Here is an 18,237-nt window from a genome sequence, read left to right as displayed (position 1 = left end):
GCAGTGACTTTTTTGGAACTATTAGTAATAACTATCCCAAAACAGAGAGAATCAAATTCATAAAGAAAACAATTTGGATTCTTCCGTGTATCTTGAGGCAAACACCTATTTCTGGAGTTCTTACCTTCTACACGGATGCAAACAAATCAGGTAAGGCAGGGTATAAATCAGGAAATATAAGTAAAGTAGTTTAAAGCCCTTACAACTCCATACAAAAGGCAGAGTTATATGCCATTCTCATGGTACTTAAAGACTTTACAGAGCCTCTCAATATAGTCACGGATTCTCAGTATGCAGAAAGAGTTGTCTTGCACATTGAGACTGCAGAATTTGTTCCTGATAGTACAGAATTAACCTCATTGTTTTTACAATTACAGGAAACCATCAGAAACAGGACTCATCCTATATATATTACACACATCAGATCCCATACAGGTCTGCCAGGTCCTCTGGCACAAGGCAATGATGAAATTGATCGTTTATTAGTAGGTAATGTGTTGGAAGCTTCGGAATTTCATAAGAAACACCATGTTAGCAGCAAAGGCTTAAAGAAGGATTTTTCTATCACCTGGCAACAAGCCAAAGAAATAGTAAGAAATTGCCCCAGTTGTTCATTCTACAATCAAACTCCATTACCAGCAGGTTGTAATCCTAAAGGTATTCACAGAAATGAACTTTTGCAAATGGATGTATTTCACTTCCCAGAATTTGGCAGTTTGAAATATGTACACCATACCATAGCCACATTCTCAGGCTTCCAATGGGCTACTGCCCTCAGCTCTGAAAATGCTGATTCTGTTATTACACACCTCTTAGAGGTGATGGCTGTTATGGGTATACCTAAAACAATAAAAACTGACAATGCTCCAGCATATGTCTCCAGTAAATTGGAACAATTTTCAAATATTATAATATAAAACATGTAACTGGTATACCTTACAATCCCACAGGACAAGCAGTGATTGAAAGATCTATCCGAACCTTAAAAGAAATGCTTCATAAACAGCCAGGGAGAACAAAGACCCCTAAACACAGGTTACATAATGCTTTACTAATGTTAAATTTTCTTAATGCTGATGAAAAAGGACAAACTGCAGCAGAAAGACACTGGACTACAGAGAAGACTTCTGAACTGAACCAACCAGCATATTTTAAGAATGTTATGACCTCAGTCTGGAAACCAGGATATGTGTTACGTTAGGGAAGAGGTTATGCTTTTGTTTCCACAGGAGAAGAAAAGCTTTGGGTTCCATTAAAATTAATTAAGATTCTATCAGAACAGAAGACATCTCAAGAGGAGGAAGATAACAGCTCATCTACAAATTCATATTCTACCATGGGTAAAGTGACCTCCTAAAAGGAAAGAAAAGTGTTTTGTTTTTTGTCTTCACAGGTAAACTCAGCAAAGAATACTGGACATATGGATTCCTGAAGAAGAATGAATAGCCACCCTGATGACCATCAAACAAACAATAACTCACTGTGTGGTATCAGTCTAAATCTCTCTATATTGTTTTTCATAGTACCCTTTTATCTTTGTTTCTTCATATACTTCAGTCCCCATTCATTAAACTGAAGCTGGCTTTGGAGTTGGATTGGCTCTCCTACTCTAAATTCAAGCATATTATTTAAATAAAATTCAGAATTTCTGTATTATATCAAAGAGCCATTGATATAAGACAGAAGAAAATAAAATTAGGGACTGTTATCTGTGGATTTCTTTTTCTGAAAAGTCTAATTTCCTTCATGTTTACCATCTTCCCTATTGTCACCTCTTCCAGTATGTATGCATATAAAAGTTAAAATATTTCTTTATTAACATTAATGTTTGAGTTTTCCAGAGAACAAGGGATTTCCTGACAGCAATCTTCAACTGCTTCAGAAAGAGAATGAGGATCCACTTCCTTGACTCCACCTGATTTGACTGGAAGCATCTGAACTGCCTCACAGCATTGACTCCACCTGACAAGCTCTATATTGGCATGAAACTACATCACTCGACACAACTCCCGACCAAGGAACTGAAACAGTACATCTTCTACAATCTGGCCAGAGAGAGCTTCAATCAACACTAGAACCCCAGTCAGGAACTTCAATCAAGCATCTCCTGCCAAACAGAGACTGATCTATTGAAGATTTTGTTACACTAACATTTTTCTTCTCACAGGTCCCCATGAGATTGTCATCGTCCCATCTCAGCAGGAAGTAGGTTGAGAATTCCATGCCCTCTCTCCCTACTATTGATATTATAGGATAGTTTCCAACTGTTAGTGTTAGTTTTCAATTATTTTAGAGTTGGGATTGGAAGGAGGTGTTCAGATTTGGGTGTTTCTTTCAGATAAGTTTAGGTTTAGATGGGATAGATGTTTGATACATTTTGATCATTGACACAAGTTAGTTCTTTTAAGTTTAAATATCCTTTTTAGACTAAAAGGGGAATTGTAGGAGGAAAGCAATGCTGCCATTAACCATGTGACTTACTAGAGGTGCATACAGATGAGGTAATAAAAGAGCGGTTTACCACATGGCTAACCACACCCACTTTAGGCACGACTAAAGACGATGTATACGGACGGACATAAAGACGTATATGGACATAGGCGGTGAACTACGTCACTAGCCAGAACCACTTTTGGGCATGACTGGGGCATTACAGGGGAAGGTATAAAAGACTGAACAACGGAAGTCTTGGACTCTTTTTTCGGCTTTCGGCTTCCAGTTCAGCGGCGGAAAACTACTTGACTCATCTAGGTTACTTGTTTGGTATCTTGTGAGTAATTTCTACAATAAATACTTAGTTTTACTTTCAGTAAGTGTGCCGTTTATCGTTGCAGCATCAGGGAAGTCTGACAGTTGGATCCCCTGGTCTGTGGGTTAACTAGGGAAGATCCCATGGATGATGTAACATTTTAAATGATCATAATAGGATCACATGAATGGATGGACAGGTGTGGAGGAAACATGGAGATAGTGGAGTATACAAAATAAAAGGAAAATATGGAGGGTATTTGTACATTGGTTTGAGTGGAATAGTACTTCTCAAACATTGTATGCATGGGAATCATCTAGGAATCTTGTTCAAATACAGACTCTAACTCAATTATGCTCCAGGTGGATCATGAGATTTTGCATTGCAGATGACATGGGATGTGTTGGATGCACTTTGAGTAGTAAGGCTCTAACAAAGAGTATGGTGAAGCCCTGGATGCCCAGCTAAGAAGGCAACACTTCCTCTGCCTCAGTAAGTAATGCTAGGAAATTATAGGACCACAGTGGTGTTTAGACAGTTGAGCTAGAGACGTTTTATGGAGCAAATCTGAAGAGAACTGGAAGACCAACTACTTAGCAATTAGAAATACCAGGAGACAGGTTAGGACTGCTTCAGGAGAGACACGGTGGAAGGGGAAAAGGAAGGAGAGATAGGTAGCCAGGGAATGCACCCTTCCCTCTGTCCTTGCCCAGTTTTGCTGAATTGGCAAAAAGAAGATTTTTTTCCTTGGGCATCATCTGGTGACATCTTTGTATGTCCTTCTGAGGGTGTCTGCTTTTCATTTCAAATCACATCTAAAGATACATCCTCTCTTTTACCTCTAACCCTTAATTTCATTCTCTCCGCCTAACTGAATTTGCTATTGTGTGCAACTTGCTGCATGAGTTAACTATATTATAACCATGTAACTGTGTTATTTCACTATTATTTCATTGTGTACGAGTAACCAAATTCAGTAACTATATTTGTTCTGCTGAGGAGTTTTGTAGGAAGCGTATCTGAAGGGCACTAGGCAATGAAGTAAAGTCTATTACCGCCTTCCCACCATCAGGAAAATAATCTGTTTGTTTGCAGTTCACTGGAGTACATAGCAAAGAAATTGAAAGAGGGTTTGGGGAGCATGTGAGTGAAGTCCAGATATGGAGATGGATGGGTACTCTAAACACTATGCTGTGGTTCAAGACTATATATATATATATATATATATATATATATATATATATATATCACAATGACAATATGCAGTTAGTGTGGTTTCTAGATCATCTTTGGGAATACATAAGGCGTGTGGTTTCTAGATCATCTATGGGCAGGGGAATAATACATAAGGCAGACAGACCTTATATTAGAATGCAGAAGCCCTCTTATTAACTAGTTTACACAATCCCTACTAGTCGTTTAAGCCAAACCAAAGATAAGCTTGGTGTTAAATAAAAATCCCCACTGAAATTTTCTTAAGGCTAAAGGCTTCCTAATATCCTGAGATTGTAGTACAAGTGCAGAATTCTATGCTTACCTATTGGATTGTTCATGCTATTTTCAGATCAGACTCCTGATGGCTGAACTTTGGTTTCCCAGGTCCCTGTGCAGTAAATCACTTTTATACCAAGCAGGACTCTAAACCCAATCCTTTTATATGGAATTGAATGAGACTTTGTGCACATGAGTGTTTCTGAGTTTAAAACAGAATAGTTGCTGCTGATCAAAACAAACTAACAAACAAAACAAAATAATAGTTTGTGTGTAAATAAGAAAAGGGAGAGAGAGAGAAAGAGAGAGAGAGAAAGAGAGAGAGAGAGAGAGAGAGAGAGAGAGAGAGAGAGAGAGAGAGAGAGAGAGAGAGAGAGAGAGAGAGAGGAACTCTCCAGCCCCAGGGAGCCGAGCGGTTTGATTATGGGTGAACATAATCAAAATTGGAACACAATGGAGGAAACAGGAAACATTCCCGGAGGGAATCTAGATTAAGATGCACACTTTGGCCTCTTCCTCAAAGCACCAACCTCCCAAGCACACATGTCATTTTGCTTGACAATGTCACATCGATTCACATTTCACAATGGGCTCAACTTTAGAATCTTAATGGGCTGGCTGGAATTAGCAACATCTTTGAAAAAGGGGCCAATCTTAACAGAGCTCTCCTTTGGAGAGACTTCCTGGTTGCTTGAAGGCAACTGCAAGATGCCTTCTTATTTTGGTGGAATGGAAACCTAGCAAGAAATGCATTTTATACAAATATACAAGTATATAATTTACACACAAACATGTTTACTAATATTCTCATATGTACATAAATAAGTTACACATACACATGTGTGTGCAGGTTACAAGCGAGTGTGAAACAAAACATTCATCAAGCTCATCTTTACAAGATGCTTGGAAGCTGTTTTAGAAGAATATGGATTCCAAGAGAGGTTCGTGGTGCAATGAGGAGAAGAGAGTTCCTGTATTCAGTATGTATGACCAAAATGGGTCAAATGCATGGTTCCCATTCCCAGAAGACATCCAGGTCACTAGGCAGCTCCAGGGAAGAAAGACAGGACTTCAAAGCAATGATGGAAAACCATGTGAGTGGGCAGTGGTAGACATGGAGATATCACCAAGCTATTGCCTATCCTCTTTCCCCTCAATGTTGAAGCTCAGGATCCTGGACCCATTCCTGAATGTCTTAACTATGACAGTAGTCTGAGTGGGGCAGCATGGAATAGCGTGGCACAGAGGCAAGCTCAGCTTATTTCAGGGTTTTTCCTTCCAATGCAATCCAGAAGGAAACACCCTAATGCCCCCTGCTTTCCATGCCATCTCTTTTCCCACACCCATCACACCAAAGAACCATTTACACATTAAGTGGCATCATTCTCCCAAGAGTTGAAGTAAGTTAGGAATGTGGCTACACAACCATCAAGAGGCTACCACAGGAAGAAATCCAGACTTTAGGCAGGGGAGTCCTCCTCGGGGGTGCAAGATGCTAAGGGACAACATGAAAATGACTCTGATGGAAAAGTGTGGCTGCAGAGGCAGACAGCTTACCCAGTGCCAGCACAGACCAGAGCCTGACCATCAAGCAGAAAAGTCCTTCCCATTTCAGAGCCTCCAAAAGAGACACTGCTGTCCAGATACGGAGGAAGCCGTGGGCTGCTTTGCTTGGCTTCCATCCTGGGCGCCTTCAGGAGTTCACCCCATCCATACTGCAGACTCTGCGAAATGAGACTCAAAGCCTCTCTTCCTCCTTTGTAGAGAGAGTCGTCTAAGCTAGGTGCGCTTGCACAAGTCTTCCCTGTGGGGTCCAGGTGAGTGGGACAGGGAATAGGACACAAGGTCTTACTTGCTAGCCTATAGAGCCAAGGTGGTAAACTCTGCACTGTACAACTGGGGACAGTGTTCTCAGTCCCATCAGAGATAGTATCATTCTGGGACCTGGGATTGTCTGAGTTGTCCAGCCTTCCCCAGTTGTGTGTAGACCAGCACACATCTGATCCTTTACCCCTTCTTGTTTCAAAGAGCTGCCATGATTCCGGTCATGTGATTGGCACAGGAGTGGTATGGTAGACCATTTGGGATACCAAGTATTGGACAATTTTTAAAAAAATACTCTCCATTATGTGACAAAACTGTTTTCAGTGATAATCTTGTAATAATCGATAATTATTCTTCTCATGGCTCATTCATTAATTTTAAAAGAATAAATTTCAATTTTAAAATATTAATCAAATTTGATCACTTAGGTTTGAATTACTAAACTTAAACACAAATTGAAATTTCAAGTGGTTATGCTGCATGACAAAATTCAGCGTGATTGCACAGTTTTCCTTTGCCATCTTGAAGCCATCACCGTTTATCAGTTGTCTAAGCACAGAGAAAGCTGGTACTGCTGTGACTAGGGACACACCCCGAGCCTGAAGCCAGCCCAAACCACCTCATGCTGCTCTCCCTTAATTAACTTCCATACAGTTGCAGTATTCATTAAAAGATAAGTAATAAAATAAAATATGCTAATTGTATATATAAACATCCACATATGTATGTTTGAATATATATATAATTAAAATTCAACAGTCACCCCCAGCAATTATTTAGTACATGAACCAACAAAAGATTTGGGGAGAGGATTATTTTGTCACTGACGTTGTTTAGAATTGCTGGCCTGGGGATAATAAAAAGCCAGCTGACTTACAGTCAATTTCACTATTGGTTTTAAATCCTCTACAGACGACACAGCCCCTCATAACCTACATAAGCAGGGACAGTTCCAGCTGCCCAGTCCCTGATGTCACAGAGCCTAGGTGAGCATGTAGGGCAGTTCCAGAAAGAGCCTGATCCCACGGATAGGGCTCCCTGGAGGAAGAGGGATCCTAAGACATCAGGAATTGTCACCTGGCACCCCTAGCATATCATAGGCATAGCCTGCATCCCTGGTGATGCCCTAGATTTCTTTTTTTTCTCAATATATGTTTTTATTTAAATTAGAAACGTGAATGTTTCACATGTCAGTCCCAGCTCCCTCTCCCACCCCTCCTCCCTTGTCCCTCCACCAGCACCCCAGCCCCCCACCCACCCAATTCCCTGGGAGGGTGAGGCCCTCCTTGGGGGGGATCTCTAAAGTCTGTCATTTCATCCTGGGCAGAACCTAGGCCCTTCCCCATGTGTCCAGGCTGAGAGAGCATCCCTTACTTGGAATGGGCTCCCAACGTTCATTCATAAACTATGGTGAACATTGATCTACTACCCAAGGCCCCAGTGATTTCTGTGGCCTACTCCCTTGCACTACATTCATGGAGTCTGCATCAGTCTCCTGTTGGCCTCTCAGCCATCAGTCTGGGATTCAAGAGCTCCCCCTTATCCGGTCAGCTGTCTTTGTGGGTTTCATCATCGTGATCTTGACCCCTTTGCTCATCTCTGTTACTAGGTTCCAGAAGTTCAGTTCAGTATTTAGCTGTTGGTATCTGTCTCTGCTTCCATCAGTCCCTGGATGAAGGTTCTAGGATGGCATATAGGATAGTCATCAACCCTATCATCAAGGAGGGACTATTAATGTAGTCTCTCCACTATTGTTTAGTTTGCCAGTTGGTGTTATCCTTGGAGATCTCTGGAGATCTCACTAGTGTCAGCTCTCTCCTCAAGCCTATAATGTCTGATCTATTATGGTATCTTTCATCCTGCTTTCCTCTATTCTTACCTCAACTCAACCTTCCTGCACCCCCATGCCTTCTTTGCCCCGAACTTCTGAAGCCTGGCATCAAATTCTCATACTGGGGTGACTCAGGAAAGGAAATGTGTGCTTTAGTGAAACCAAAAACCATTTCATGTCATGAGTGCATGCACAAATGACTGACTACACACATATTAGCTTGACGGAAGCCAACACTGCTTTCCATCCCAAGCCTGTACGCCCTTCTTTCTTCCAGGCCAGTGAGTGGCACACTGAGAAGCTTCAGGGCCAGGAGGAAAAGCCCTCTACAGAAGTATACCACCCAGGTGGGATGCAGCCCCTGCTCTAATGAGAGAAGCTTGCCTCCCTCATGCCAGCTCTGGGGGATGGCCATTCCTCTTTAAGGGCAGAGGCTAGGATTATGTCCTACAGGCTTCAAGGTCTGAGACAGAGGAGTCTGAGACAGAGGGGTCTGAGAAAGGTGACTTTCCGAAGTCTGGGGAGAGTTCATGCTGTTCTTTTTCCTGCCGGTGGGTGTCTTCTAACATGAGAGTACAGATTCACATTGCCAGTGGAGTAGGGGCGGTGGCTAAAAACACAAGCCAGTTTGAACACTGGATCCCACGATCTCATGCGACCCCAGGGGAGGATACCACCCTGTGAAAAGAGAAAGTGGGCCACATGCCAGCCCTCTTGCCTGGTACTGTCTAGGAGTATGCCCCTGTATCTCATCCCACAGGTACAGAGGATTGTCCTACCCTCACACAGGACCAAAAAGTCTAACACAAGTCTTGGGTCTAGGAATCTAGGAGTAGAGCATAGCCCCTAAATACAGATCTGTGCTTTACTGTCAAGTGGCCTTAAATCAAAAGACTGACATCCTCAGTGGATCCAGGGCACCACCCAGCATCCAAAGGAATGTCACAATGACCCTTTGTTAAGTGGGTCTTTGTCCCAGAAAAGGAAATGACTTCTGCATTCTTTACTAGACAGCAGCCCAGTGTGGGGATGTCACTGAATGTTTTCAGAAGACAGATCTTCCAAACCCAGCTGGCTTAGGTTTGCTACTGTGGAACCCAGGGTGAGTCACACACTGAGGTGATACATGTGAACATTGCCCTCTCTTCCGTTAGCAGGCTAGTACACCAGGGCTTTGAGGTGCTGAGAATGCCTGGCTTCCCTGTATCCTAACACAGCTAGCAGTGTTTATACCCAAGTCCAGTAGGTATAATTAATTTTCTTTAATTGACCCCACCCTCAGTTGTCCCACATACGGGGAACAAAATTATGGGGAAGAGAGAGAGAGAGGTTTCTTCTCTCTCCCACCCAGGATCCAAGTATCCCCTTTGGGGTAAGAATCAGAAACTCTCCTCCCACCAAAAAGGCTGAGGTCATCACCCCACCTAGACACAGAAGCAGGTTCATGCCCCATGGTCAGACAAGATGGTACTCACAGCTGAATCTTGGACTCAGGGCCATGAGATACTGGCTCAAGGGGGACCAGACTTCCTCACAAAACTGGCAGAATCCAGACCCTGAGACAGTGAGGAGGGGAGGGGACTCCAGCAGGTCCTCAGAGACTTTCTAGAGACAGACATAGGCTAGACTTTGGATCTCCATCCCCTAATTCCTCCTACTTTTCTGACCTGGAATCTGGAGCTCTTTGTCAATTCTGCAAGCTCCTTCCAGCCTCTAGTATACTCCCTTCAGGTTGAATCAATCTGAGTCTTGTTTGTAAGCAAGAGGTTTCACCTGATGCTGGAAAAGATACAGCAAGGAAGGAAATTACCCAAAATCCACAGAAAAAGTTTTGATGTGTCAACACGTTATTACAGGATTAATTAAAATCATGGACACAGAACCAACGGGGTGGCACATGCCTAGTGTCTCAACACCTGGGAGATGGAAGTGGGAAGATTGGGAGTTCAGTGTCTTCCTAGGCCACACAGCAAGCTCAAGGCTAGCCATGGCTTTGTGAGACCTATTCAAAAAAAGAAAAAGAAAAGAAAACATTAAATTTTTTTTAAATGGGGGGAGATGGAGGAATGGGAAACAGCTCATGTCAAAAGTAGTATAGTTAATTGAACTCTGATTCATTTGCTTGGAAAAGTGAGCAATCATCAGAATAAAGGGCAGAAAAGCAGCAGAAGCAGTATATAGACAGGAAAGATAGACAGGAAAGTGACAGCAAGACACAAAGATGAGCTTTCAGGAGTTAGAACCGCTTTTTGTTCAGGGTTTCATTTCCAGCCTGTGCAACAGTAGGCATGGAGCTAATTTTTAAAGAATGAATGAATGAAATATTTGTACAGGACGGGGTGGGGAAAACACCATCAGTTGCTATTAGTGACTATGATACATCGCTGTTAGATTTTTTTCAAGTTGTTTTCTTTCCCCTGTTTCCAGATTTTTCCATCACGTGCTTTTGTTTTCCTGAGGAAAAGAGAAGTAATGTTTTCTTAGCCCAAACTACTGACAGGTGACCCAACTCCCCCTAATATTTATGTGCCCTCTCTAGAGACCTAAGATGTAACAGAGCAGGGTGATAAGGGCGAAGGAACAAGTGCTCCCCTTGCCAAGTGGAAATGCTTGAGGACGCAATCCATTAAGAAGCGGCTCTGCCTCCTGCAAACACCGTCTTCCTGTGGGCAGTGAGCACGAGTGACCCTCACAGTCCACAGCTGGAGCCTGAAACAAGAGAGACAGTCTGGGGAGCAGTAAGCCTCGCCAGGTGCCCAGGCCAAGCTGAGGTCCTTTCCACCCTCCTCCTTTCCCCTCTGGTTGTCATAACTCTGCCCCTTGCCTGTCACCAGACAGGGCACAACTCAGTCTAAACATTGGCAGATATAATAGCCAGAGGGAGTTCAAAGGGGTTGACTGCCATCAGATTGGCATTCACCAGAGGCTGCTACCAACTCAGCAAGTGGGATCTAGTTCCACTCCAGATGACTAAGCAGGGAAGTAAAAGAGTCAGCATGCTCCAGAAGCCGGGAGGTCGGCTTCAGGCAGCCCTGAACTCTCTCAGCAGGCAAGTAGAGACGACTGAATCAGCTAGGTGATCGGAGAGAATTGCTGTGTGCGACAAAAACCACCAAGTAGAGCCAGCTGTACACCTGCCAGGACCATCTCCAGACCATCACTGTACTCCTTTGCCTGATATCCTCAACTTCTCTCCCTCCCTTCTCTCCCTCTCCCCTCCCCCAACACACACACACACACACACACACACACACACACACATTCTTTATGATGCAGGGAATCATACAAAGGAAAATGTTGGACACACACACACATGCTCTTTATGATGCAGGGAATCATACAAAGGAAAATGTTGGACACACACATGTTCTTTATGATGCAGGGAATCATACAAAGGAAAATGTTGGACACACACACATGTTCTTTATGATGCAGGGAATCATACAAAGGAAAATGTTGGACACACACACATGTTCTTTATGATGCAGGGAATCATACAAAGGAAAATGTTGGAACACACACACACATGTTCTTTATGATGCAGGGAATCATACAAAGGAAAATGTTGGGCACACACAGGCCACCATTCTAAAGACTCCAAGTCACTAATTCTGTCCCTTCACTTGCCTGCAGCTGCCACTTCCCCTTATCCTATCAATGTGCTCTATCCATCAGCCCCCACATGACACACCCTGTGACATGTTTTCTTCTTTATAATGAGGTGTCACCATGCTTAGCATTTACTCACAGTGATGTGCCAGCTAAGCATAGTCCCACTCATTGCTGGCCCCACCTCTGTCCTCTTCTCCAAGTTCAGACAACGCCCCTTCTCCCCAGTTCTAGGTCCCAGCTCTGGAGGTTTCCTCCTCCAAGATTCTGCAGTGTGGGCACCAGATGTCTATGTACTGGTTCGGTGCCGCACCCCACCCCTGACCAGCCAGGATTAATAACCCTAGGCTCTCTTCAGCACTTAGGGTGCTAGCTGCTTCCTGAAGCTACTGCCTGGAGATACCTAAGGCTTATTTAACCTTTGTCTAGTAATATGAGTTAAATTAATTTCCTTTATTAAATTCTCTTAAAATAATAACTGTGATCAACCACTTATCTAAATAATGTTTACATAACCAAATGACTTTCTACCGAAGCATTAGTTGGTTGGGTTATTTTTCTTTTTTTGGTGAGTTTTACTGTATTCAATTTTTTTCTTTTTTTTAATTTATTTTTCAGTTTAAATTTAGATTAGAAACAAGGTTGCTTCACAAGTCAGTTCCAGGTCCCTCTCCCTTTCCCTCCCCTCCTCCCATGCCCTCCCCCCAAACCCCCCAATATCCCCTCATTTCCCCAGGGAGGGTGAGGCCCTCCATGGGGGTGTCAATAGTCTGTCATTTCATCCAGGGTAGGGCCTAGACCCTCCCCCAAGAATTCAGGGTGAGAGTGCATCTCACATTGTTGGATGGGAGTCCAAAGTCCGTGTGTATACTTGGGATGAGTACTGATCTACTGCCCAAGGCTCAATAGATTACCTAGGCCTCCTCACTGACACCCACATTCAGGGGGTCTTGATCAGTCCCATGCTGGATTCCCAAGTTGATGCCTGGGATTCAAGAGTTAACCTTTGTCAGGTCAGCTGTTTCTGGGGGTTAAACCAGCCCAGTCTTAATCCCTTTGGTCATCAGTCCTCCCTCTCTGTTACTGGCTTTCTTGATTTGCCTGCAAATCTCAGGATTCCATTGTTTTTTTCTGCTGAATAGTACTCTATTGTGTAAATGTACCACATTTTCTCTATCCACTCATCAGTTGAGGGGCATCTAGGTTGCTTCCAAGTTCTGGCTTTTACAAATAAAGCTGCTATGGACATAGTGGAACAGACATCCTTATTGTATGAATGCACATCTTTTAGATATATGCCTAAGAGAGGAGATGCTGGGTCTTGTGGTAGGTTTATTCCCATTTTTCTGAGGAATCTCCATACTGATTTCCAAAGTGGCTGAACAAGTTGGCACTCCCACCAGCAATGGAGGAGTGTTCCCCTTTCACCACATCCTCTCCAGCATAAATTGTCGTTGGTGGTTTTGATTTTAGCCATTCTGACAGGAGTGAGATGGTATCTCAGAGTTGTTTTGATTTGCATTTTCCAGATGGCTAAGGATGTTGAGCACTTTCTCAAGTGCCTCTCAGCCATTTTAGACTCCTCTATTGAAAATTCTCTATTTAGTTCTGCAGCCCACTTTTTAATTGGATCCTTTGGTGTTTTGGAGACTTGCTTCTTGAGTTCTTTGTAAATTTTGGAGATCAACCCTCTGTCAGATGTGGGATTAGTGAATATTTTTCCCATTCTGTGGGCTGCTTTTTTGTCTTGCTGACTGTGTCCTTTGCCTTACAGAAGCTTCTCCGTTTCAGGAGGTCCCATTTATTAATTGTGGATCTCACTGTCTGTGCTAGTGGTGTTATGTTCAGGAAGCTGTCTCCTGTACCAATTCCTTCAAGGGTACCACCCACTTTCTCTTCTAAGGGGTTCAGTGTGGCTGGATTTATGTTGAGGTCTTTGATCCATTTGGACTTAAGTTTTGTGCATGGCGATAAACATGGATCGATCCACATTCTTCTACATGCCAGCCTCCAGTTATGCCAGCACCATTTGTTGAAGATGCTTTCTTTATTCCATTGTATATTTTTAGCTTCTTTGTGAAAGATCAGATGTTCATACGTGTGTGGGTTAATATCCGGGTTTTCAATTCGATTCCATTGGTCTACCTGTCTATTTTTGTGCCAATACCAAGCTGTTTTCAGGACTATAGCTCTATAATAGAGCTTGAGGTCAGGGATGGTGATGCCTCCGGACGTTGCCTTGCTGAACAGGGTTGTTTTGACTATCCTGGGTCTTTTGTTTTTCCATACAAAATTGATTATTGTTCTTTCAAGGTCTGTGAAGAATTGTGCTGGGATTTTAATGGGGATTGCATTGAATCTGTAGATTGCTTTTGGCAGGATTGCCATTTTTACTACATTGATCCTACCTATCCAAGAGCATGGGAGATCTTTCCATTTTCTGAGGGCTTCTTTAATTTCTTTCTTTAAAGATTCAAAGTTCTTGCAATACAGGTCTTTCACTTGTTTGGTTAGCTTTACCCCAAGGTATTTTATGTTGTTTGTGGCAATTGTAAAGGGTGATGTTTCTCTGATTTCTTTTTCAGCCCTTTTATCATCTGTATATAGTAGGACTACTGATTTTCTTGAGTTGATCTTGTAGCCTGCCACTTTGCTGAAAGTGTTAATCAGCTGTAAGAGTTCTCTGGTAGAGTTCTTTGGGTCATTGATGTAAACTATCATATCATCTGCAAACAGTGAAAGTTTGACCTCTTCCTTCCCAATTTGTATCCCCTTGATCCCCCTTTGTTGTCGTATGGCAATGGCTAGAACTTCAAGTACCATGTTGAAAAGGTATGGAGTGAGTGGACAGCCTTGTTTTGTTCCTGATTTTAGAGGAATTGCGTTGAGTTTCTGTCCATTTAGTTTGATGTTGGCTGTTGGTTTACTGTATATAGCTTTTATTATGTTTAAGTATGTCCCTGTTATCCCAGATCTCTCCAAGACCTTTATCATGAAGGGGTGTTGGATTTTGTCAAAGGCTTTTCCAGCATCTAGTGAGACGATCATGTGATTTTTGTTTTTCAGCTTGTTTATATGGTGGATTACGTTGATGGATTTTCGTATGTGGAACCATCCATGCATCCCTGGGATGAAACCTACTTGATCGTGGTGAATGATTGTTTTGATGTGTTCTTGGATCTGATTTGCCAGTATTTTATTGAGTATTTTTGCATCAATGTTCATGAGGGATATTGGTCTGAAGTTTTCTTTCTTAGTTGTGTCTTTGTGTAGCTTGGGGATCAAGATTATTGAAGCCTCATAGAAAGAGTTTGGCAAAGACCCTTCTGCTTCTATTGTGTGGAATACTTTGAGAAGAATTGGTATAAGCTGTATTCAATTTAAATCAAGCTCACTTTTATGCTTTAAGTTTATAATCAATAACTATATGGATATTTATGTGTCAGTTATATAATATATACTATAATTATATAACGGCATATGTATGTATATAGTGCTTTCTTTATTGGATTTCTATTGATACAGGAGAAACACTTGTGAAAAAACTGTGTCAAGTTGAACATGCTAGTGAAGACCAGTCTCCAGAGACTTTGATGGAGGTCCACCTCCTCCTTGCCTGGCTGGGGAGGAGAGATTTTCATCGATCTTAGTCAAATGACACCTCCTTAAGAAACTGTGGTCAAGACCTAATTGGAAGTTACCACCCACTAAGAAGCCACTCCAGTCACTGCCATTTCTTAGTTAGATCTGAGAGATTCCCATTAGGTACAGTTTCATAGTACAAGAACACTTGGTCCCTAAACGACAAGAGTTTCCAGAAGAAAGGATCAGGAGAGAGTTCTGAAGAAAGAGGTCTGCTCAAGGAAGTCAAGGCCCAACTGGAGAAGGGATTGCCATAGAGCAATACACAGAAAGAGCAAGCAATCTAACTATTCGTAAAGACCAAAGGGAGGCCATTGCACGTGAAGTCGGGCGGGGGAAGACTATTAAAATCACAGGTGGTTGCAATAACCACATATACATTTGGTGCTGAATTTCTAATCCCCATCTCCTTACTTTGGGAGCAATTAGTCTCGGGTGAAAAATTGCACTTGCAGCTAATTGCACCTGCAATTACCTACTTCCGGGTGCAATTAGCCACTTGAACCTAATTCTGAGTGTGCAAGTGTTTAATTGCCTATGTGAGGAGGTGATTCCAGACACAGTTAGTTGTGCCCTCAGTCTTTGCACCTGCAACTAATTGTGACTAATAAAACAAGACTCCATACAAGTCAGGTTGGAGGCACATATGGTGACCCCATTTGAGAATCCAAGAGTTGGATTGGTTGGGATGATAGAGGAACAAATGTAGTAAGGGGAACAAAGGGGCAAAATATTAGAAATTGTTATTGTTCTTCAGAGGTGTGGTTGTGTTATCCTGTTCCCTTCCGACAGTCATGTTCCTCTCAGACTGGAACATAAGGTCAGCTGATTATAAACAGGTAACCCGCCTTAACTGACTGGCACAAGTACTTGCCAAGATAGTGGTAACTCTTCTGCTAACATTGAGGAACATTCATAGCCACTGGTAAGAACTACATTCGTTCCAACCACTTCCCCATGTTTTGGGTTAACCCTGGTGAGGTTGTTCAAAAGCACTTAGGTAACAGGTACACATATGTGACACACTCCTACTGTGTCTTAACTCGTATCTTGAAAACAGAAATTATTAGACAAAGTTCCTACCTTCAGTTTCATATCCAGTCTATAAATAATTGTTGAGTATCCACTATTTGCTTGGTATGTCAAAGTGTTCATGGGCTCCTTGGGAAAAATCTGTTTATTCTGTCTTTTTACAAATATCTATTTATCAAGCCCTCTTGGAACTCACATTCAAGTGAGGAACACAGATGTTAAATAACTATTTACACAATTAATGTCCTCATTACAGAGATTGTGAGAGTACATGATTAGGGCCTGCTCTGGGCTGACAGTTTGGGTTAGGATTCTTCAAAGAATTGATACTGATGTTTAAAATATGAGTAGAAGATTCAGCATGAAAAAACAATGGAATCTTGAAATTTGCAGGCAAATGGATGGCACTAGAAGAAAACATCCTGAGTGAGGTAACCCAGTCACAAAAAGACAAACATGGTATGTACTCACTCATATATGGATTTTAGACATGGATCAGGAGAGTACCAGCCTACAATCCCACTGCCAGAGAATTTGGGAAACATAACCTTCAACCAATGACTGATGGAAACAGAGGCAGACACCCACGGCTAAACACTGAGCTGAACTCAAGAAACCCAGTGACAGAGAGGGAGGACTGATGATCATAGGGGTCAAGACTGGGCTTGTTTAACCCACAGAAACAGCTGACCTGAACAAGGGGGAGCTCTTGAACCCCAGACTGATGGCTGGGAATCCAGCATGGGACTGATCCAGACCCCCTGAATGTGGGTGTCAGTGAGGAGGCCTAGGCAATCTATGGGGCCTTGGATAGTTCAATATTTATCCCTGGCATACAAATGGACTTTGGGCACCCATCCCACAATGAGAGATGCTCTCTCAGCCTGGACTCTTGGAGGAGGGCCTAGGCCCTGCCCTGGATGAAATGATAGACTGTGGATAGCCCCCATGGAGGGCCTCACCCTCCCTGGGGAAAGGAGTGGGGGTTGGGGGAGGCTGGATGGGAGGTTGGTAAGAGGGTGTAGGAGGTGGAGAGTGAGAGGGACCTGGAATTGACATGTGAAGCAACCTTGTTTCTAATTTAAATTTCTAAATTAAAAAACAAAGACATTTAAAAAAAAGGAAGAATGGATAGGGAAAGAGGTCTCCAGACAGAGGGAATGAAGATGCAGAGGCTCTAGGGTTGGAAGAAGCACACACTAGGCTTGAAAATGGAAAGATAATCAAGATAATTGGAGTACAGTAAGTGAGAAAGCATGTGACACACATGGGTGGGAAGAGATTTTCTTTTCTTTCCTTCTTTCTTTCTTTTCTTCCTTCCTTCATTTTTTCATTATTCTCTCATACAATACATCCTAACTGCAGTTTCCCCTACATTCATTCCTCCACCCCCCACCTCCCCTGTCCCTCAGATCGACCCCTCATATCCCTCAAGAAAAGAGCAAACCTCCCAGGGACATCATCCAAACATAGAACAAGAACAGGCACAAACCCTCACACCAAGTTTGGGCAAGAAAACCCAGTAGGAAGAAAAGGGTCCCAAGAACAGATGAAAGAATCAGAGATACCCCTACTCCCATTGTCAGGAGTCCCACAAAAATCACCAAGCCAACAGCATGCATGCAAAAAACCTAGTGCAGGCCCATGCAGGCTCCTTGATTGTCACTTCAGTCTCTGAGCCCTCATGAGCCCTGCTGAGTTGATTCTACTCTCCTAGTGTCCTCTAGCCCTCTGGCTCCCACAGTTCCTCCCCCCCGCTTCTGTGGGGTTCTGTGAGCTTGAGCTCTAAGGAGGGGACTTGATGGAGACCTCCAATCTGGGTTCTCTCTCCCCCTAATCGTTGGCTGTGGGTCTCTGCCTCCACTCCCATCAGCTTCTCTGATGATGAGTATAGTAGAAGATCATTAGTAATCATTTCATTGATTTGGGAAGGGGTGTTTGGTTCTATCCTAGGTATCTCCAGCTTACAGTTCCTGGTCCTCCAGGCAGTGTAGAGCATGGACTCCCTCTCCTGGTATGGGCGTCAGACTATACCAGTCATTGATTGGCCACTCCACAA

This window comes from Mesocricetus auratus, unplaced genomic scaffold (assembly GCF_017639785.1).
Source record: "Mesocricetus auratus isolate SY011 unplaced genomic scaffold, BCM_Maur_2.0 Super-Scaffold_100020, whole genome shotgun sequence".
In the NCBI taxonomy this organism is placed as follows: Eukaryota; Metazoa; Chordata; class Mammalia; order Rodentia; family Cricetidae; genus Mesocricetus; species Mesocricetus auratus.
The sequence above is the reverse complement of the archived record's forward strand: the minus strand, read 5'-3'. Positions refer to the sequence as shown.